This window comes from Aotus nancymaae, unplaced genomic scaffold, assembly GCF_030222135.1.
Source record: "Aotus nancymaae isolate 86718 unplaced genomic scaffold, 86718_ANA_hifiasm-v0.15.2.pri h1tg000040l, whole genome shotgun sequence".
NCBI lineage: Eukaryota > Metazoa > Chordata > Mammalia > Primates > Aotidae > Aotus > Aotus nancymaae.
The window spans coordinates 51136036-51153388 of record NW_026988454.1 but is presented as its reverse complement, the minus strand read 5'-3'; the positions used below and the strand labels follow the sequence as shown (position 1 = coordinate 51153388).

The 17353-nt window shown below is 39.5% G+C and overlaps 1 protein-coding gene and 1 pseudogene across 1 annotated transcript in view; one reads left to right on the top strand and one right to left on the bottom strand.

Moving 5' to 3' along the window:
• Positions 1–17353, top strand: part of DSE (dermatan sulfate epimerase) — a 164590-nt gene that overhangs the window by 27541 nt on the left and 119696 nt on the right. The window lies entirely within an intron of this gene.
• On the bottom strand, positions 6251–7299 carry LOC105722738 (eukaryotic translation initiation factor 3 subunit H-like; annotated as a pseudogene).

The following is a 17353-nucleotide window of genomic DNA, read 5'->3' as shown; positions in this document are numbered from 1 at the left end:
TTTTCATATGTTTGTTGGCCTCATGTATGTCTTTTTTTGTAAAGTGTCTGTTCATGTCATTTGCCCACTTTTGAATGGGCTTGTTTGTTTTTTTCTTGTAAATCTGTTTTAGTTCTTTGTAGATTCTGGATATCGGCCCTTTGTCAGATGGGTAGTATGCAAAATTTTTTTGCCATTCTGTTGGTTGCGATTCACTGTAATGACTGTTTCTTTTGCTGTGCAGAAGCTGTGGAGTTTGATTAGGTCCCATTTGTCTATTTTGGCTTTTGTTGCCAATGCTTTTGGTATTTTGGTCATGAAGTCCTTGCCTATGCCTATGTCCTGAATGGTTTTGCCTAGGTTTTCTTCTAGGGTTTTTATGGTGTTAGGACTTACGTTTAAGTCTTTAATCCATTTGGAGTTAATTTTAATGTAAGGTGTCAGGAAGGGGTCCAGTTTCTGCTTTCTGCACATGGCTAGCCAGTTTTCCCAACACCATTTATTAAACAGGGAATCCTTTCCCCATTGCTTGTTTTTGTCAGGTTTGTCATAATCGGATGGTTGTGGATGTGTTATGTTGCCTCCGAGGCCTCTGTTCTGTTCCATTGGTCTATATCTCTGTTTTGGTACCAGTACCATGCCGTTTTGATTACTGTAGCCTTGTAGTATAGTTTGAAGTCCAGTAGTGTGATGCCTCCCACTTTGTTCTTTTTGCTTAGAATTGACTTGGCTATGCCAGCTCTCTTTTGGTTCCATATGAAGTTTAAGGTGGTTTTTTCCAGTTCTGTGAAGAAGGTCATTGGTAGCTTGATGGGGATAGCATTGAATCTGTAAATTACTTTGGGCAGTATGGCCATTTTCACGATATTGATTCTTCTTAACCCTGAACATGGAATGTTTCTCCATCTGTTTGTGTCCTCTCTTATTTTATTGAGCAGTGGTTTGCTGTTCTCCTTGAAGAGGTCCTTTACATCCTTTGTTAGTTGTATTCCCAGGTATTTTATTCTCTTTGTAGCAATTGTGAATGGCAGTTCATTCTTGATGTGGCTCTCTTTAAATCTGTTATTGGTGTATAGGAATGCTTGTGATTTTTGCACATTGATTTTGTATCCTGAGACTTTGCTGAAGTTGCTTATCAGTTTCAGAAGATTTTGGGCTGAGATGATGGGGTCTTCTAGATATACAATCATGTTGCCTGCAAATAGAGACAATTTGACTTCCTCCTTTCCTATTTGAATGCTCTTTATTTCTTTTTCTTGCCTGATTGCTCTGGCTAGAACTTCCAGTACTATATTGAATAGGAGTGGTGAGAGAGGGCATCCTTGTCTAGTGCCAGATTTCAAAGGGAATGCTTCCAGTTTTTGCCCATTCAGTATGATATTGGCTGTTGGTTTGTCGTAAATAGCTTTTATTATTTTGAGATACATTCCATGAATACCTAGCTTATTGAGGGATTTTAGCATAAAGAGCTGTTGAATTTTGTCAAAGGCCTTCTCTGCATCAATTGAGATAATCATGTGGTTTTTGTCTTCGGTTCTGTTTATGTGGTGAATTACACTTACAGACTTGCGTATGTTGAACCAGCCTTGCATCCCTGGGATGAATCCTACTTGATCATGGTGGATAAGCTTTTTGATGTGCTGTTGCAATCGGTTTGCCAGTATTTTATTGAAGATTTTTGCATCTATGTTCATCATGGATATTGGCCTGAAGTTTTCTTTTCTTGCTGAGTATCTGCTGGGTTTTGGTATCAGGATGATGTTGGTCTCATGAAATGATTTGGGAAGGATTCCCTCTTTTTGGATTGTTTGGAATAGTTTCAGAAGGAATGGTACCAGCTCCTCTTTGTATGTCTGGTAGAATTCAGCTGTGAACCCATCTGGACCTGGGCTTTTTTGGGTGGTAGGCTCTTAATTGCTGCCTCAACTTCAGACCTTGTTATTGGTCTATTCAGGGTTTCAACTTCTTCCTGGTTTAGGCTTCAGAGGATGCAGGTGTCCAGGAATTTATCCATTTCTTCCAGGTTTACTAGTTTATGTGCATAGAGTTGTTTGTAATAATCTCGGATGATGGTTTGTATTTCTGTGGAATCTGTGGTGATATCCCCTTTCTCGTTTTTTATTGCATCTATTTGATTCTTCTCTCTTTTCTTTTTTATTAATCTGACTAGTGGTCTGTCTATTTTATTGATCTTTTTGAAAAACCAGCTCCTGGATTTATTGATTTTTTTGAAGGTTTTTTTTTGTCTCTATCTCCTTCGGTTCTGCTCTGATCTTAGTTATTTCTTGTCTTCTGCTAGGTTTTGAGTTTTTTGGATCTTGCTTCTCTAGCTCTTTCAATTTTGACAATAGGGTGTCAATTTTAGATCTCTCCTTGCTTCTCATGTGGGCATTTATTGCTATATATTTTCCTCTAGAGACTGCTTTAAATGTGTCTCAGAGATTCTGGTATATTGTGTCTTTATTCTCATTGGTTTCAAAGAACATCTTTATTTCTGCCTTCCTTTCATTGTTTATCCAGTCAACATTCAAGAGCCAGTTGTTCAGTGTCCATGAAGCTGTGCAGTTCTGAGTTAGTTTCTGAATTCTGAGTTCTAACTTGATTGCACTGTGATCTGAGAGACTGTTATGATTTCCATTCTTTTGCATTTGCTGAGGAGTGATTTACTTCCAATTATGTGGTCAATTTTAGAGTAGGTGCGATGTGGTGCTGAGAAGAATGTATATTCAGTGGATTTGGGGTGGAGAGTTCTGTAAATGTCTATTAGGTTTGCTTGGTCCAGGTCTGAGTTCAAGTCCTGGATATCCTTGTTAATTTTCTGTCTCGTTGACCTGTCTAATATTGACAATGGGATGTTAAAGTCTTCCACTATTATTGTATGGGAGTCTAAGTCTGTAAGTCATTAAGAACTTGCCTTATATATCTGGTTGCTCCTGTATTGGGTGCATATATATTTAGGATGGTTAGCTCTTCTTATTGCATTGATCCTTTTGCCATTATGTAATGTCCTTCTTTGTCTCTTTTGATCTTTGTTGCTTTAAAGTCTATTTTATCAGAGATGAGAATTGCAACTTCTGCTTTTTTTTTTGCTCGCCATTTGCTTGGTAAATCTTCCTCCATCCCTTTATTTTGAGCTTTTGTGTATCCTTGAATGTGAGATGGATTTCCTGGATACAGCACGCCAATGACTTTCGGCTTTTTATCGAATTTGCCAGTCTGTGTCTTTTGATTGGGGCATTTAGCCCATTTACATTTAGGGTTAATATTGTTATGTGTGAATTTGATCCTACCATTTTGATGCTAGATGCCTGTTTTGCCCATTAGTTGGTTTCTTCATTGTGTTGATGCTGTTTACCATTTGGTATGTTTTTGGAGTGGCTGGTACTGGTTGTTCCTTTCTATGTTTAGCACCTCTTTCAGGATCTCTTGTAAAGCAGGCCTGGTGGTGATGAAATCTCTCAGTACTTGCTTGTTAATAAAGGATTTTATTTTTCTTTCTCTTATGAAGCTTAGTTTGGCTGGATATGAAATTCTAGGTTAAAATTTCTTTTCTTTAAGGATGTTGAATATTGGCCCCCACTCTCTTCTGGCTTGTAGGGTTTCTACTGAGAGATCTGCTGTGAGTCTGATGGGCTTCCCTTTGTGGGTAACCCAGCCTTTCTCTCTGGCTGCCCTTAGCATTTTCTCCTTCATTTCAACCTTGGTGAATCTGACGATTATGTGTCTTGGGGTTGCTCTTCTTGAGGAATATCTTTGTGGTGTTCTCTGTATTTCCTGGACTTGAATATTGGCCCGCCTTGCTAGGTTGGGGAAGTTTTCCTGGATAATATCCTGAAGAGTATTTTCCAGCTTAGATTAATTCTCTCTGTCACATTCAGGTACACCTATCAAACGTAGATTAGGTCTTTTCACATAGTCCGATATTTCTTGGAGACTTTGTTCAGTCCTTTTTACCTTTTTTCTCTAATCTTCCCTTCTCGTTTTATTTCATTGAGTTGATCTGTGACCTCTGATATCCTTTCTTCTGCTTGGTCAGTACAGCTGTTGAAACTTGTGTATGCTTCACGAAGTTCTCGTGTTGTGTTTTTCAGCTCCATCAATTCACTTATATTCCTCTCTAAGTTGTTTATTCTCATTAGCATTTCGTCAAATCTTTTTTCAACGTTCTGAGTTTCTTTGCATTGGGTTAGAACGTGTTCTTTTAGCTCACAGAAGTTTTTTATTACCCACCTTGTGAAGCCTGATTCTGTCAATTCATCACAGTCATTCTCCATCCAGCCTTGTTTCCTTGCTGGTGAGGAGTTGTGATCCCTTGTAGGAAGAGAGGCATTCTAGTTTCAGGTGTTTTCATCCTTTTTGTGCTGGTTTCTTCCCCTCTTTGTGTATTTATCTTCCTGTTGTCTTTGTAGTTGTTGACTTTCAGATTGGGTCTCTGAGTGGACGTCCAGTTTGTTGATGTTGAAGTTATTTCTTTCTGTTTCTTAGTTTTCCTTCTAACAGTCAGGACCCTCTGTTGTAGTACTGCTGAGGTCCACTCCAGGCCCTGCTTGCCTCGGGATCACATGCAGCAGCTGCAGAACAGTAAGGGTTGCTGCCAGTTTCTTCTTCTGCTATTTTTGTCCCTGAAGGATACCTGCCTGATGTCAGTCTGAGCTCTCCTTTATGAGGTGATTCTTTGGATATACAGGGGTCAGGGAACTGCTTGAGGAGACAGTCTGTCCTTTATAGGAGCTCAAGTGCTAAGCTGTGAGCTCCGTTGTTCATTCAGAGCTGCTGGGCAAGTACATTTAAGTCTGCTGCAGCAGAACTCATAAACTCCTTTTTTTTTTCTCCCAGGTTCTCTGTCCCGGGGATTTAGGGCTTTATTTTTGAGTTTCTGTTGTGCTGCTGCCTTTTTTCAGGGCTGCCTTGCCCAGCGAGGAGGCAGCCTTGTCACTGTTTGCCTGCAGAGGCTTTGCTGAGCTGCTGTGGTCTCTGCCCAGCTGCTGTGTGAACTTCCCTGCATTCCTGTTTATATGGGTGTAGTTAGAACTGTGTCAGTAATAGCAGCCCACCTCTGTAATGGCGGACTCTCTCTGTAATGGTGGGCTGCCTCAGCAATGGCGGGCTGCCTCGGCCACAGCAGGCTGCCTCAGCAATGGTGGACTACCTCTGTAGTGGTGGAGCTTCTTGGTAATGGCAGACGCCTCTTGCGCGCAGAGCTGGACCATCCCAGGTTCAGCTGTGCTTACTGTGAAACTCTCAATCCAGAGCATTTCTGATTGCTGTTTTTTTGTGGGGGTGGGACCAGCTGAGCCCGATCACCTGGCTCCCTGCCTCAGAGCTTTTTTTTTTTTTTTTTAGTTGAGCAGTCAACTGTCTCCCAGGTGTTCCAGTCGGCTGTTATAAAGGCACCGGGATCTGTGTGATTTCCCATGTGGCGACCCACTGCACCAGCTGAAATAGCCACACTGAGATTCGTGGCGCGTTTTTGCCTGGGAATCTCCTGGCCTCGGTCCCTGTTTCAGTCCCCTTGTCTATCAGTTGAATGGGCCATTCTGTCTTCCTGGAGCTCCAATCACCAGCTAAAATGGTGCCCGGACCCGTTTTTTTTGTACAGAGAACAGCTGCGCTGGAGCGCCGGCCAAAACAGCCATGCTGGCCGAAACAGCCGCGCCAGCCAAAACAGCCACACTGGCGACCCGTGGGGCTCCTCGGCCTGGAAATCTCCTGCTCTGTGGGCAATAAAAATCCATCTGGAAATGCGACATCCACTCACCCTCCATGCTTTCGCTGGGAGCCCCAATCCTGAGCTGCTCCTAAATGGACATCATCTGTCAATCCCTTTTATAAGGGCACCTAGTCCAATTCATGAGGGCGGAGTCCTCATGACTTAGTCACCTCTCAAAGGCCTCATCTACCAGTACTGTTGTATTAAGGATTAAGTTTCCATAAAAATTTTGGAAAGCAAAAAAGCATTTAAACCATAGCAGTCATGCACATAAGGAACATTGAAAATTTTGCCAACTATTAGAGATTATTGCATATTTATTATGGCCAGATTTTCTTCTAGGACCTCACATACATAATCTTATTTAATCCCTACAAACTCTTTTTTTCAAGATTTTCTTTTCTTTTATTATATCTAGAAAGACAGTGTTATAGCCAAAATCAGTAATGACATTAAAGAAAACTTCTCTGCTTTTCAATATGCACATATATTTCTTCCAAGAGTTGCCCTGGTATGATTTCAAGTGTTCATGTTAACTTCTTTTCTGGAAAATTCCTTTTCTTAGTTGTTGTATTCTTGAAGAGCCTGAACCATGAAGAACTTGCCTAAGTTTTGGGCAGTGAACTCCTTGATGTTCTGGCAGTAAGAGTTTATCTGCCGTGCAATGAGCAGTGAGTCCATCCTGACAGGGGGCTGTGGCTGTTTGAAGAGTTTGGATAGGTCCTTTTCTGGGAGCGGGGATTCTCCTTGGCTCTGGTGCTACATATTCTCCTGCTGGTGACGCTGCTGATACTGATGTTTCTGCTGCTGCTGTTTACTAATACTCCTCATGTGTGTGTTGTATTTAACTATATCTTGCCTCATTTTATCCACTCTGTCCATCAGCAACTGTAGATTCTTCCCCAAATGATTGCTGCTGCCGAGACTGAAGAATTCATGTTTATCTGCTAAGCTGACTTCTTTTCAAGTTCCCACATTAGGACATTGATCAGATTTGAATTTTAATTACAATCAACACTTCTTCAAACATGTACTCAGAGGTGATACTGCCTTTTTCAGTACTTCAGGGGAATATTCCTTCTCTTTACAAACTTCCATCAGTTTAGGAGTCAGTTTGTATGCCTTTAGTGAGAGAGACCCTTGGGCAGTTTTTATGGGATCATAAATGAGAAAAACAGATTCTTCAATGGCATGCTGGTAACTGAACTGAGAGTCCAGGAGCACCCAGGTAATGAATGAACCATAGAATGTGGACTGGTACCAGCCTACATGAAGATGATCAGTGTTTACATGGCAAAGGCTCTGCATCATTTCCATCTGATACTGGACTTCGTCAAAGTCAGCATCATATTCTGTGTGCTGAGGGAAAGGAAAGCAGTTAGTTCAAGCCGATCTTCTACAACCAGGTCCAAAAGCGCTCCTTGAACAACTTCAGTTCTTTGTCCTTCTTGATAATGTTTGATTATCTTTAATACCACAAGGCTGTCTATCTGCACTTGCTTCATGGCTGAATCTCTGGAGCCACCTTTGCCTTTGCCTTTCCCTGCTGCACTGGTGGTGGAACTAGAAGAGGTGGCAGTAGAGCCAGTGCCTTCCTTGTGGGACGCCATCTTTCCAAGCAGACAGGAAGAAAGAGAATCCCTACAAATTCTAACAGGAAAGTACTATTTTACAGATGAGGAAGCCAGGGCTCAAAGTCTGGGCCCTATGACTTGTGCCTTTGGAACCCTACATTCTCCATTTGTCCCCCCTATTTTATAGGCAGCTATTTCTCATCTCTTTTTTTAGTCCTTTTTCTTCTCAGTCTCTACATGTGGAAGGGTATGTCCTTGGTCCTCTCCTTTTCTCTGTGTATTCTCCCTCCTTAGGTTGTTACATCGAATGAACTGGCTTTTAAATATACTTACAAATCATGTAGGCAAAATAATTCTTTTTCTCCAATTACTGGTGATATCCTCTGCTTCTCCAGCCATTCACAATAATCTCCATCCAGATGCCTAACAGGTTTTCAACTCTTACTATGTCCTTCTTGACATCTTCCCCTGAAATCACTCACTGTACTCCTACTCCAGTTTTCCTCATCTACGTCCATGGCTCTGCCATTTATTCAGTTCAGTAAAAAAACCTAGGAGTCATCATTCATTTCCCTCTTTTTCCTTTTTTCCTATATTCAGTCTACCAACAACTCCTTTTGGCTCTGTCTTCAAAATATATCCCAAATCTGCACACTTCTCAGCATATTTATCATGTCCACTCTAGTATATGGCACCGTCAACTCTCACCTGGTCTACAGCAAGACTCATATCCCTGCTTCCACTGATTCTCCTCATAGTCTCCTCTCTGCATACAGAGCAAGCTTTCTAAACTGTAAAATTGGAACATATAATTTTCTTTTTCAAAGGCCCTTCGTAATGGCTTCCCATTACACTTAGAATAAATCAGAATGCCTTGTGATGTCACAAGGTCTCTGTGCCCTGCCTTGCCTATGTGTCCATCCTCAACTCATTTCCGATAGCTGGCTAGATGTGCTCTGACCATTCTGCCATCTTGCTACGCTTCCAGTGTGCCAAGATCCTCCTCATCTCAGCTCTTCACACATGCTGCACTTCCGTCTGAAATGCACTTCCTCAGACTTTTATATGGCTTGATCTCACATCATTCATATTTTGCTCAGATGCCACCTCCTCAAAGACTATCTTTGACCAATATATCTAAAACTGCACCCACAGCTCTGCCCAAGCTTCTAGGAAGACCTTGTCCTTCTTTAGTACTTTTTACAGCATTTGTTACCATCCAAAACTATATCCTTTTTATATACTTCTTTACTTTCATATTGCCTGTCTCTCCCACCAGAATATAAGCATCCAGAGGGCAGGAAGATGAAGTATTTAGTTCACTTCTATATCCCTAGTGCCCAAAACAATCAGTGAAATATAGTAGAAATAAAGAATGACACAATGAAAGAAAGAAAGAAAATGAGTTGTTTCCAGTTCTGATTCTGTTTGATTCCATTAGGCTATGCTGACTCTTTTGCTTGTAACAACAAAAAATTGGCAACAACCTACATGTGTGTCAATAAAGGACTATTAATAAATCATGGAGCGTGCATATAATAAAATGCAACAATAAAAAAGAATGAAGAAAATCAAAATGTACTAGTTCTAAAATAAAGTGAAAAGGCCTGTTGCAGAACAGTGTGCTTTGGCCATCTGCTTTCCTGCTCTGGGACTTTGCACTCGCTATTCCTTCTGTCTGAAATGCTCTTCTCCAGATCTTTCAGGTCTCTCTCAGATAGCATCTCCCAGAGAATGTTCCAACACCAAGTTTAAAGTATCTTTTACCCCTTTCACTCACTAATCTCTTGTTTTGCTCTATTCTGCATAATAGTTATCACCATCCAAAATTCCATTTACTCATCTGTAAATGTAAGGCAGGGACTTGACTGTCTTATTTCCTGCTGCATTCTCAGGGCCTACAGCAGTGCCTGGAGTAAAGCTGAAAAAAAAAAAGAGAAATAAGAGAGATAGATCTGGTTTTCCTATCAGGTTCTTTTGGATAGGAGAGTAAAAGTACCACCATATGCTACCCTTCATGTTTAAAAACTTAAGTGTTAGGGACTTTGTGTTTTTAGGCTGATAGTGACCTTAGAGGTCCTCTAGTCTAAGCCATGATTTTGTCAAAGGGTGGATTGAGAAGGTATTAAATATTGTGTGGAGGTCCAATGAAAATGAAAGTCACTGGTGATAGGATGACTTTTTATGCTTCTGAACTCTTGAGTTATGTAATGTGCCACTTAATTTAAAAATAACCTCCATAAATATATTTTGAAAATTATCAGTGAGATGGTAGCCAGGTAAATAATTCAGGCACAAGCCCTAAGGGATTTGGAGGAAGATAAGTCACTGTGGACACAGTCATTGATCAGAGCAGGCTTCCTGAAGGAGGACATCAGCTGGCCCTTGAAGGACAGAAGAGATTTAATGGTGAGGAGGGAGAAAGAGCATTTCAGGAAGCACTGCAGCAGTGAGCAGTGGTGGGAGAGGTCCAGGTATAGGACCCAGACCTTGAGGGAGAAACCTATAAGGACTTAATTAACAAGAAATTAATTGTGACCCATAATATAGTTAGCTCGGAAATAGGAACTGGAACATCAGTCTTTAAATCTTTAGGGCCTGTAATGGAGAGACTTACTTTCTTAAAAAGCATTGTTTTAGGGCGGGTGCGGTGGCTCACGCCTATAATCCCAGCATTTTGAGAAGCCGAGGTGGGTGAATCACGAGGTCAGAAAGACCAGCCTGGCCAAGATGGTGAAACCCCGTCTCTACTAAAAATACAAAAATCAGCAGGGTGCAGTGGCAGGTGCCTGAATCCCAGCTACTCTGGAGGCTGAGGCAAGAGAGTCGCTTGAACACCAGGAGCGGAGGTTGCGGTAAGCTGAGATCATGCCGTTGCACTTAAGCCTGGGCGACAGAATGAGACTCCATCCCAAAAAATAAAAAGTATTGTTTTAAAGATATTATTTTTTCTATAGACAGATAATGTAAGTCAAACAGTAGTTACACACTGTTATGGATTGAGTTGCATAAAAATATATATTTTTTATTTTTATTTCTATATTTATATAAATATGTAGGCCCTGGGAATGCAGTAGGAAATAATACTGCCAAGTCCCTGCCTTACATTTACATATTAGTAAATGTAATTTGGGATGGTGATAACTACCATACAGAAAAATAGAGCAAGGTAATTGATTACTGAGTGAGGGGTGTAAATGTGTGTGTGTGTGTGTGTGTGTGTGTGTGTGTTGAAGTCCTCTCTAGTACCTCAGAATGTGATCCTAGTTGGTGGTACGGTCATTGCAGATATAATTACATAAGATGAAGTAACACTGGAGAGATGGGCCCCTAATCCAATATGACTGGTATCTTTATAAGAAAATCTCACGTAAAGACAGAGCCAAATATGTAGAACGCCGTGTGAAGGTGAAGATGCAGGCTGATATTGGAGTTATGCTCCTTAAGCTGAGGAATGCCTGGATCTATTATATTGATCTTTGAAAAAGGCAAAGAAGGAACCTCCCCTGTAGGCTTCAGAGGGATCATGGCCCTGCCAATATCTTGATTTCTAACTTTGAGCTTCCAGAACTGTGAGACAATATATTTCTGTTATTTTAAGCCATGCAGTTTATGGTATTTTATTATGGCAGCCTTAGGAAACTAATACAGAAACTGCTTTTACAACCCAATTTTGAAATGAAGCCAAATAGAAGAAAACCATCACTTGCTTTGTAACTGGGTTTATGAGACATTTGGCAAATTTGATTAGATTTGTATATGTTTTTGTTGATTTAGTGATAATGATTGGTTACATAATACCTATAAATGCAAGCATCATTAAATTCTTTGGACAGAGTCCTTTATAAATTAATTGCAAGCATAGTTGAAGTAACTCAAGGCACAAAACTAAGTGAATCACCAGTAGAATCAGACATAGATCTTTTGTTTTCATTTTTGTATCTTAAAAGTTCAATCTTCAACAGGCTTTTTCTCTTATTTTAGTTAAAGCATTAATTCCTATGTACATTTAATCACATGATTTAGTCAACAATCATTGGGTGAATCTATTCATATAAGAATAAAGAACAGATTTTAACTTTTTTGGTTTTAAGTTCATGAACATGTCTATCTTATAGTCATTGATTATGTTTATTTAAGTATAACAAGAGATTTAGGACTCACTATGCCAATAATCTTGCTAACTTATGTGCTGAATCAGAGAGAAAATTCATAGAGAAATGAATTATGTATAAACTTAAACCGCCTAGGCAGATAGCTGTTTTCTGTTGTTTACAGAGAGAAAATCAAGTTATATGAGGTTTACATTTTATTTATCTTTGTTTTCAAGGCTCTCAGCCACTGCCTTGATGGTTTCCTTTCTCCTGTTTTTTTTTTTCTGTCAGTGCTATCTCTTATATTAAACCAAGATTTAATGTTTTGTCTTTTTCTTTTCTGGTCCATGTGTTTTCACAATAAGGATAAGAGATTTTGCTTTGTTATCATATGGCAGGACTATAAATAGGAAAAAATCATATTTAAAAAACTCATTTCTAATATGGTTTGCAACATGTTTAAATTGATTGCTCCCCCTTCCTTTACTTAACCTCAAATTTAATTCTTAATTAACTTTTTCTTTTTTTTTCTACTTGAGGGTCATGGGAACAAGTTTGAGGTTGGTCACATCATATGGGTTTTAACCTTTATAGTTATCTTGTAACCCAAACAAACATTAGTCATTCTGATAAAGGTTAGAAGAACAGTTTGGACATCTCATAAGACTTTGACTCAGATAAGTTATTCCATTAATACATTTTTCTCAGGAAAATGTCTTCGTTTTTCCTTCCCTGACTTCTGGTCTCTTGTAAGTTTTCTAAGTTTCATCTGACTCTAAAATGCTTTAAAATAATGCTCTGGACTAAATATATTTGGGGAAATTGTCAGATTTCCTTTATTCATTAGACAGTGTTATTTTGAGGGAAATTATTATTGTATTAAATTATTACAAGGATTTATTTTATAGTTCCTTTACACTTTTTCTTAGCCATTACTTATCTATTCGTGTTATAAATGGAGGCCAGTAGATAACTCCTTATGTGAACATTATTATAGAAAGGTGTTTAAGGAGATGGCTGGAGCTACAAGCAAAGTGAGTTTCTTTATCCATGCTCTCAGGGATGCTAAATCAAAGCTTCATTTAGCAATATTAGCTTCTGATGTGTGGCTCCAGCAAGAGCTACCTTCAGGTAAGGAAGCTGTGTCTGGAGGTGGGCTCTGGAATTGTTGTTTTACCATCTGTCTTCCAGCCCCAGAGTGAAATTGTTGGAGGAAGTTGAGTGGAGAGACATGGGGAAAGTCCTGGGCCTGATTCACCTCCTAACTTTTAAGGTTGTTTCAGCAGCTTCCTCCATCTCTCTAGAAATCAGTTCCTTATCAGTACAATGAGGGAATAGCCACTAACACTTACTTAACATTATGTGCCAGGCACTACTCCAAATACTTTACATGTAAAATTAGTTAAATCTTCAGAACTCTGTGAGGGTGAAAGATCCAACACACTCATACCGTCTCGATTCTCCCTGCCCTGCCTGCTTTTCCCTCCTGTTGTCTCGTCACCATCTGATACACACACACACACACACACACACACATACATATACATCTCAGAATATATATATCTCAGAATATATATATTCTTTTGTATATGTTATGTTTTCAGGGTTTTTTTTGTCAGTTTCCTTGCTCTAGAATATAAATATCATAAGGGCAGGAACTTTCATTTGTTTCATTTACTAGTATACCTCTAAAACAGAGCCTGACAAGCAATAATTATAAAATCAGTGTTGAATGAATGAGGTACATAGATCAAGTAATTTATTAATGTTCACCAAAACAGTAATGGGGTAGAGTTGGGTACTGGTCCCAGATTGTTTGTCTCCAGATCCCATATGCTAAAGCACCGTGTTATACCGACTAAAATTAGGCAACCAATAGCTTCCAAGCCATGGTTCATCATGCTGGTTTCACATCAGAATTACATGTGGTGTTTTAAAAGCTACAAATGGGGCTGAGCACAGTTGCTCATGCCTGTAACCTCAGCACTTTGGGAAGCCGAGGAAGGTGAATTAAGAGGTCAGGAGTTCAAGACCAGCCTGAACCAACATGGCGAAACCCCATCTCTACCTAAAATACAAAAATTAGCTGGGAATGGTGGTGTGCATCTGGAATCCCAGCTACTCAGGAGGCTGAGGCAGGAGAATCGCTTGCACCCAGGAGGTGGAGTTTGCAGTGAGCCAAGATCCTGCTGCTGTACTCCAGCATGAGCGACAGTGTGAGACTCTGTTTCAAAAACAAAGGCTACAAATGCCTGCTGCTCCCTACTCTTCCCCATTACATACTCTGAAGGAATTTAGTAAGTTTGGAGTCACAACATTTTATCCTAAAATTCCCAAGTGAACTTAGTTTGCACTTAAACTGAGATAAACTTAAAAAGCATAGCTTAAGTTTATCTTAACACCGTTAATTTTATAAATTTTTAAAATGTATTCCAAAAGAAGTTGAGATTGAACCTTTTGTTTAAAGGGACAGATGGAAGATAGTAGGAGCAGAGCTTCTGACATTGATTCATGGTTGGGTTTATGGCTGAGTTCATGGATCTTTCTATAATGATTTTCCAGCTGATTCTAAATGTTAAGTAGGATTGGCCTGTGACTGGTATCTAGAGACCTTAGTATAGACTGGCAGTAAACTCATAATAATCTATATGATTTAAAATCAGTTGTTTAACCACAGTATAATTTCACAATTATTCTTCCCTTTCAAACATTGGTGTTTAACAAGTGGACAGTCTAAACCTACCCTGGGACTGGACCTTTGGAACTAGTTCCAGTTTTCAAGTAATGAACCACATTATACTAGATGAATAAGACTTAAACAATTTTGTCAAAGCATTACCCCCTCAAGTCAATCTTTACTAGAGCAATGTAATGGGACTTGGTACAGAATAACCTGAAATGACAGCTAGCCCAGAAAGATTGGTATTTGGTTGTGCTATAGATGACTTTCTAATCCTAAAACTAATTACAGAAAGGAAGATATTTAACAAATACCTTGGAAACTGATTAAGCTGCTTCTTCCTTCTTCGTCTACTACTACTACTGCTTCTACTACTGCTGCTGCTCCTACCACTATTACTACTACTACTGCTACTACTACTGCATTTAATGTGTTGTGCAGGTACCTTAACTCATTTACTTCTAGAAATTCTGTGAGCTTATGTTAGCATGGATTATCCAAAAAGCAGATGCTGATTCAACATTAAATGTGCAAGAAATGTATTAGGGTAAATGCCTGTAAGAAAAAAATGTGAAGAGATCCCAGAGACACTAGAAGAGCCTTTAATTGCAAGTCTGACCCTGAAGAAAAGATAGAAAGAGAAAGGGAAGAATGGTGTAAGCATTTCAGACTGCTTTTCAGTTCCATGAAAACTTAGAAAGGCTGTTGGGAGTCCTCAAGCCAAAGCCAACTATTAGAGGAGTCCCTTGTCTCATGGGATTGGGCCTGCCTTTGTATTTCTGTTGCACACAGTCATGGCTGGGAGCAGCCTATGGGAAAATATGGACCTCAGTGGATTTCAGAGCAGAGCAGATGGGGATTTCAGTCAATTCTACTCCCTGCAGTCAAAATCTAGGAGGCATATTGTTATGACCAGTATTCTCGTATTTAGACATAATGTTCTAGAGATTCTGGGAAGTTACTCTTGGCTATCACCAAGATGTGTCTTTTCCAAGATAATTTCTTTTTACACAGTCTGTAACTTGGTTATTATCAGTCTTGTGCCGAACTCTAACCCATGTAGATAATTTTTAATAAGGATGCTTAGTAATTTAAAAACATAAAATCCACACTGCTAGTCTCTAAATCTTCTAAGAAAAGTTTAATGCTAAACAAAAGGGGGGTGTTTGTGTGTGCATGTGTGTGTTTGTATCATGTATATGTACACATACACACACACATAGTATTGGGTAACATAAATTTATTCAGCTGGTTATTATAGACCATTAAAGGAACTGTATTGCCTTATCTGAACAAAGTGTGCAATTGTTTGGGTTTAGGTACTCTATGCTTAAGAGTGTTGTGAATTTGTCACTTGGGCTTTTACCTCAGTCTGCTGCTTTCATAGGTCCTTTTTGATTTCTACCTCTTGAAATAATAGTTGTCACTCAAAGTTCAGAGGCGATAGAAACTGGTAACAGATGTCAGGGAAATAAGAAAAATTATCATTTATTATTATTGGTCAATTTGGTTCTTTATTATTTCTTGGAAATTATACACAATCAGAACAATTATTTGAGGGTTTTTTAAACCCTCAAATAATATAAAAATAGCATTTTATCCTAATCAAAGCAAGTTTTATTCACTGTATTTCTTTGATCAAACAAGGAGTGGACACATATATATTGAGCACTTGCTGTATGCCATGCTGAGGCATTTGACATTCATGATTTCATTTTTTGTAGCATTATAATTATTATACTTCACAACAAGCCAGTGGGCTAGGTGTCATTATGCACATTTGAGACATGCGGGAGGAGACTGAAAAAGCAAACCTAACTTGCCCATGGCTTTCAACCAGTAAGTGGTAAAATGAGCAACTTTACAACTGTCTGACTGATATCAAAGCTCCAGTTTACGTTTCTCAGCTATACATATTTTTTTTAATGAAGGAAATTAAATTTCAGCATCAAATTACCTGGCTAATTTAGAAATGAAGGGTTAAAAGTAAATAGAAAGAGAGAGAGATCCAAGATGGCTGATCACTAGCAGCTCGGGCTCCTAGCTCCCAGTGAAAGCACAGAGAACGAGAAGATGCCACACTTTCAGATGAATATTTGTTGCTCACGGACCAGGAGATTCCCAGCAGAGGAGCCCCACGTGTCGCTAGGGCGACTCTTGTGGCCGGCGCGGCGGTTTTGCTGGTGCCTTAGCGTGCCAGTTTTTGGTGCAGAGTCCGGAGATTCCCAGGCAGAAAAGCACCATCAATCTTAACACCACTATTTTGGCCGGCGCAGTGGACTGCTCAGATTTCGGCGCTGGGAGTCAACAAGTTGGACGTCTGCTCAGAGACCTAGTTAGAAAGTCAGTAATTACAAAGACAACAGACGGATAAATATATAATGAAGGGAAGATATCAGCGTAAAAAGGCAGAGAATACTCAAAATCAGAATGCCTCTCCCTCTACAGGGGATCGCAATTCCTCATCAGTAACAGAACAAGGCTTAATAGATTACGAGTGTGTTCCAATAACAGAAGCAGGCTTCAAAACGTGGGTGATAAGAAACTTCTGTGAATTAAAAGAACTTGTTCTAACCCAATGCAAAGAAACTAAGAACCTTGAAAAAAGGTTTGACAAAATGTTAACAAGAATGGACAATTTAGAGAGGAATAGAAGTGAATTGATGGAGCTGAAAAACACAACACGAGAACTTCGTGAAGCATGCACAAGTTTAAACAGTCGAATTGATCAAGTAGAAGAAAGGACATCAGAAGTCGAGAACAGCTCAGTGAAATGAAACGAGAAGACAAGATTGGAGAAAAAAAGGATGAAAAGGAATGAGCAAAGTCTCCAGGAAATATGGGACTATGTGAAAAGACCTAATTTACGTTTGATAGGTGTACCTGAATGTGATGAAGAGAATGAATCCAAGTTGGAAAATACTCTTCAGGATATCATTCAGGAAAATTTTCCCAACCTGGCAAGGCAGGGTAATATTCAACTCCAGGTAATACAGAGAACACCACAAAGATATTCTTCAAGAAGACCAACCCCAAGGCACATAATTGCCAGATTTATTAGGGTTGAAATGAAGGAGAAAATACTAAGGGCAGCCAGAGAGAAAGGTCAGGTTACCCATAAAGGGAAACCTATCAGACTTACAGCAGATTTCTCAGCAGAAACCCTACAAGCCAGAAAAGAGTGGGGACCAATATTTAACATCCTTAAAGAAAAGAACTTTCAACCCAGAATTTCCTATCCAGCCAAACTAAGCTTTATAATCGAAGGAAAAATTAAATCCTTTGCGAACAAATAAGTACTTAGAGAGTTCACCAC